Source organism: Colobus angolensis, unplaced genomic scaffold, assembly GCF_000951035.1.
Source record: "Colobus angolensis palliatus isolate OR3802 unplaced genomic scaffold, Cang.pa_1.0 Scaffold10, whole genome shotgun sequence".
NCBI classification, from domain to species: domain Eukaryota; kingdom Metazoa; phylum Chordata; class Mammalia; order Primates; family Cercopithecidae; genus Colobus; species Colobus angolensis.
Window position 1 is genome coordinate 6,943,329 of NW_012110919.1, and position 5,304 is coordinate 6,948,632.

At 41.0% G+C, this 5,304-nt stretch overlaps 1 protein-coding gene across 1 annotated transcript in view; it reads right to left on the reverse strand.

Annotated features, from left to right (window-relative positions):
• NTN4 (netrin 4) overlaps positions 1-527 on the reverse strand; it is a 129,323-nt gene extending 128,796 nt beyond the window's left edge. The window contains exon 1 of the mRNA XM_011934147.1: positions 433-527. The gene's annotated coding sequence lies outside the window, so the exon portion shown is untranslated. The remainder of the gene's footprint in view (positions 1-432) is intronic.
• Positions 528-5,304: the final 4,777 nt, after the last annotated feature.

The following is a 5,304-nucleotide window of genomic DNA, read 5'->3' on the forward strand; positions in this document are numbered from 1 at the left end:
GCCGCCGCCGCTGCCGCCTCCTCCTGGGCGTCCTCCTCCGCTTTTCCCACCTCCTCTGGCTGCCCCGGCTCCGTCCCGTCCTTCTCCACCGGCAGTTCCATGCGATGCATTTTTATTGCACCGACGCCGCGGCGCTCCGGTGCCAGCCCTCCTCCCCTCGCACCTCCACCCCTTCCTCCCGCCCGCCCCCCACGCTTGACAGCCCGGGCGGTGCAGCCCGCGAGGCCGGATCGCCGCCGCCGCTGCCGCCCGAGGAGGGGTTCCCCGCGCCCCGACCTGCGCCCCCGCTGCCCCGCTGCCCGCTCCTCCCGGTCCCCTCAGCCCGGCCCTCGACTGCCCTGGCCCCCTCCCGGCGCGCGCCCTGCATCTCCCTGGTGACCCCCCTGGTGCCCTGCAGCACCCACAGGCCTCCCCTGGGAAGCAGTCTCCCACCTTCTCCCGGAACATTCCTAAGAGCAGTTGACTCCCTCTAGATCAGGTCAGGGCATGCCAAGGGGCTTAAAAAACCGCGAAACAGGCTAGCGCCTACTTCCCACATCCCCTGGCGAAACAAGCCCTCCCTCCTCCTCCAGCCACCCCCTCTCGGGGAGTCCCATGACCCGGGGACGGACACCCCAACCCAGCCCCGGGTCACCCGCACTGAGAGCGCGCCAACTGCTAAGCGGCGTTCGCCGCTTCTGTGCTGCCTTTTGCGGGGGTAGGGGGATGTCTCGTCTGAACAATCGCTACCTACATGATACAAAGGTGTGCCCACTTTGGTGTAAGAGGTGTTGCCTAACGCAAACTCAAGGTGCCGAAAGAAAAGGGTCACATGATTAGTTAGTGGGCAATGTAAGAACGTCCTTGTCCAGAGGCAGGGCAGGGGCATGACAAAGGGAACTCTTTGGTCCTTCCAAGCGTTCTCCCTTTATAGAGTATGCTGTGCTGGGAAACAGTGTTAGGAACTAACTTATGGTGAGCAATTTAGTAGCAACCACACGCAGCTAATTGCAGACAGGATTGCTCAGGGCTGGTGCTTCTGGAAAGAGATAAAATAGCAGCCGAATCTGAGATTTTTGCAAGTTCTGTGAAAATATAATTCTACTTTCACATCCAGGGAAACTGGCAAAAGTTAAGTCGACAGCAATTTTGTATTGCAGTGTTCATTTTGTTCCTTTGAATATTTTCCAGAAAATTAACTATGTTCCAGATACCATTTAGTTGTTGTGTCTGTTACAGATGAGGATAATTCAGAGCTTTGGGATACATGTAGATATTATTTACAATGATCCGGCCAGGAACATATAAGAAGTTTATATCTCCCAGGGGGATCTGGGTTGAGGTCAGCATAATCCATTTGGGAGACATTAAAATTATTCTTCCGGCCAACATAGGAAAGTAGCAGAAGGTGTGGACAGCAATTCATGTAGCATCACCTGCTTTAGAAAATAAACCCTTTGAGTTTTCAAATACTGGCAATGTTGGGGCTTTCTTCATATCTCCTAATGGAGCCATTGAAACACCTCTCCAATTAATCTTTTTACCAAATAAATGATAGGAAACTGTAACAGCCAAAGGTTCTTAGCATAAATATTAATTTAATAGCCAAGGCAAATTAAACAAAGGGGTGGATGCACATTTATTATTAACTTCTGAGTCTAGTATATTTAGGCAGAACTAATCCATTTCTGTTTTTTAATTAACAAAATTGTATGTATTTATCATATGCAACATGATGTTCTGAAATATGTATATGGTGTGGAATGACTAAATCTAGCCAATTAACATATGCATTTAAGAACACTTTACACCCACTGTCTTAGCATTTTTCAAGAATACAATATATTGCTAAAAATATAGAGCGCTTCACAAATTTGTATGCCATTCTCATGCAGAGGCTATGCTAATCTTCTCTGTATTGTTCCAATTTTAGCATATGTGCTGCCAAAGCAATCACAAAACTACTCCATATCTCATTACAAATTTCAAAGCTATTTACTGTCTGCACGAATCCTGCATTGATAATATATTTCCTTGATTGCTGAAAAACTGGCTCTTATTTCCTTTAACAAGACAGAAAGCTCTCTAATGGCAGAACAGTCTTTAATATTCAGTTTATAAAAAACATTACTATGTTTTTCTGATATTCTTCCTTATTCTCAGCCAAGAATACCTACAATAAGTATTCATTACATGTTTTTGACTGAGTTATGTTAAAACTGTTGTTATATACTAAGGGGCTAAGGAGACTAAGGACTAAGGAGAAAACCAGTTGTATCAGAATGATTTCCCGTATTCAAAAGGAAACTGCACATTCAACACCAATACTATCTATATGAAAAGCTCAGGAGAGAAAAGTAGTCAGCATTCCAATAAACATCATTTGCTTATGCAGTCCAGTTTAGTTATAAAGGATATTTTCATTTTGAAGAAACTATCCAAGAAAAGGTTACCTACATAAGAAACATCTTGGATAAGTATATTATTGCCTATGATTGTGTTTTTGAAAACATTAGTAATGGATTCAGAATATTTTGTAATTTTATGAATTAGCAGGAAGCTTAGCAAACTTACAGAATTTCAATAACAAGTTCCCAGAAACCACAAAATTGATAAATCTAGAATATTCCTGAGAACTTGAAAGGAAGTGAAAAGGGTCTTTAAAAAGTAAAATAAATGGCATAGCCAGGCGTGGTGGCATACGCTCTGGTCCTAGTTACTTGGGAAGCTGAGGTGGGAGGATAGCTTGAGCCTGGGAGGTCGAGCTGCAGTGAGCTGTGCTGGCACCATTGTACTCCAGCCTGGGCAACAGAGTGAGACCCTGTCTCAAAATAAACAAAATAAAATAAATGGCAAAACTCTGTGCACCTCACTTAAATTATTCATGCATTTTTATGAAGTTGGTTATGACATCTTTCTAGATCACAGCCTATTAGAAGTAACAGATTAGAATGGAGCAGGATGCTGTTAAAGACAGGGGATAAGCTGAGGCGATCTAGTAATGAGAAGGAAGGGAAAACTCTTAAAAAGTAGCCAGAAGTGCAAAAACAAAAACAAAACACTCACAGCAGTCTGAGGCCTTCTAGTGCAGAAACAAAGCACCAAAAAGCTATAAAGGCATCACTCTCCTGTAACTTAGTAGAGTAAGTGAGGTTCCTAGTGGAGTGTAGGACCTTCAGAATCAGGAGGGACCCCTGAGCCCAACTTCTCACTCCATCAAAACCTCTTTCCACAAGGCCTGTGTCTGAAGGTCATCCAGTTTCTGTTCTAAAAATCTCCATAAACAAAAGCCTCAAAGGCAATTCTGCTCATTTTTGGCATTGTTCTATTTAAGTGGGATGTTTCTCTTCTTAAAATTCTGTGTTTATAGTTTAATCATCTGCAACCGTACAGAATAAGTCCAATTTCCCTTCTGGTAGGTATTCAATGATTTAAAGTCAAGTTTTAATAATTTTCACCTTAACTATACTTTTAATTTAAACACCCATGTGACAGGATTCCCATACTTTTCACCATCTTAATCACCTCTTTTCAGATATACTCCAGCTTGTCTTACACTGTACTCCTAGAACTCAACTCCAGGTTTGTCTGATCAACATAGAATAGAACTAACAGTTTCCTTAACTTAGCTCTATGGCTTATAGTTCTGTAACCTAATGTGATGTTGGCTGGTATATTTGAAGTCAACTAAAATCCTTTTTTCATGTATTGGTATCTTACCGAGTCATCAATAAAAGGTAAAATATATTTTGTTTAACCAGAGGGAAATATTTTCACTAAAATACATTGCATGTAGTAAGCATTCAATAAATATGAATTTGAAGAATAAATCAACAAATTTAAGCTGCTAAATTTGAAAAATGGTCACAAATTTTAAAAGAAACTTCTAGTTTTCAATGGACTAACTACCTATTTTCTGAAAAGGTGATCACTTTTATGGAAAATTTGACTCTTCAACAATACTATATACAGCTGGCATTATTATACATTTCCAAGAAAAAGAAAGACTCTGAAAATAGTGATATTTTTAGTATACCTAGTGTTTTTTCTCCATGGAAGTATAAACATGATCTCATTTATCCTCACAGCATCAATGTGTGGGAGGGAACAGGAATAGTTGTGCCCATTTATACAAACAGAAAGTGAGATGAAAGATGTGAGTGCCAAACTTAGATCATACAATAAATACACACTGAAGATAGGACCTGGGTTTCCAGTTTAAAAAATCATTGCTTATCCACCATTTTTCCATGAGTACAATCTTATCTCTCTTTGAACTGGAAGACTATTGGGAGAAGATAAAATGGAGAATTGTTTTCATTAAACTAATCCTAGATTTTGTTTTCTACCTGGACTGTGCCCTTTGAATGCCCTTTAAAAACATCATCTTGGGAATTTCCTTAAGCTTTAACCTAAGCCTCCTGCCACAGGCACTCTTTCTTATTTCATGTGCTTCCTGGCTTCAGTTGCTCATTCCTAGGAAGGGAGTGAGAGCATTTGAAAATACACATACTCTTCCAGGAAGGTAACCATACTTTTCTTAAAAAAAAAAAAAAAAAAAAAAAAAAAGCAGGCATGCTCTCTCACATTGAAATTAATTATGTGAGGCCAAGAAATTAAAAAAAAAAAAAACAAGAACAGTTCTGTTGTTATTACAGATATACCTACCATTGACAGCATTATATTGACACAGATTTTAAATATTTTTCCCTTTAAATGACTCTTAGCTAAAACTTTCTGTACCTATCGCTATTTCTGAAATTGATGAAAAGATGCTCTGAGACAAATTACTACTTAACAAAAAAAAAAATACAGGGTCTCACTCTGTCACCCAGGCTATAGTGCAGTGATGCCATCATGGCTCACTGCAGCCTCAACCTACCTGGCTTCAGGTGATCCTCCTGCCTCAGCCTCCGGAATAGCTGGGATTACGGGTGTCCGTTTCCATGCCCAGCTTATTATTATTATTTTTTTTTGTAGTGATGGAGATTTGCCATGTTGCCCAGGCCTTGAACTCCTAAACTCAAGGGATTTGCCCACCTCGGCCTCCCAAAGTACTGAGATTACAGGTGTGAGCCACTGTGCCTGGCCTACTTTTTTTAAAAAACTAGAGAAATAGATTAAAAGACTACAAATTGGGATTAGTGTATACTAGTCAGGAGATGGGTGCATCAAAATCTCACAAATCACCATGAAAGAACTTACTCATGTAACCAAATACCACCTGTTCCCCAAAAACCTATGGAAATAAGAAGGAGAAGAAAGAAGAAGAAGGAGGAGGAGGAGGAGGAAGAAGAAGAAGAAGAAGAAGAAGAAGAAGAAGAA